Raw genomic sequence first — 456 nt, forward strand, 5'->3', positions numbered from 1 at the left:
TATTTGTGTGTATGTTGTTGTATTGTGTCAGAGCATTACTACTGCTGCTATTATTGCATGCTGCCATGAGCAAAAATTTCCGGGAATATATTCAGAAAATTCAAAATACACATTAATTCTCCAAAAGTGATATTTAACGCCTTCAAAGCACTCGCGATCCACTGAAACGCGCTTATGCCAGCGTTTGATGCAGCTCTCGCAACATTTGTGGAGCTCTATTTTCGATATAGCCATCAGAGCCGTCTTTGATTTGTTCATTACTTACTTTTGGCTTTTAAAACGCGTTCCCTATAGTAGTTTTTTGACTCGCTACGTTCTCACGGCAGTCGGTTATACGTTACCGAAATGATTCGGATTTGTATCCGGCCAAGGACTGTTTTTGCAGCAGCATTCCCCGTGCATGTGTGAAGAATGTTTATGCTGCTACAAATCTAAAGAGATGAGCTATTGGATGGT

This window comes from Anastrepha obliqua, chromosome 1, assembly GCF_027943255.1.
Source record: "Anastrepha obliqua isolate idAnaObli1 chromosome 1, idAnaObli1_1.0, whole genome shotgun sequence".
NCBI classification, from domain to species: domain Eukaryota; kingdom Metazoa; phylum Arthropoda; class Insecta; order Diptera; family Tephritidae; genus Anastrepha; species Anastrepha obliqua.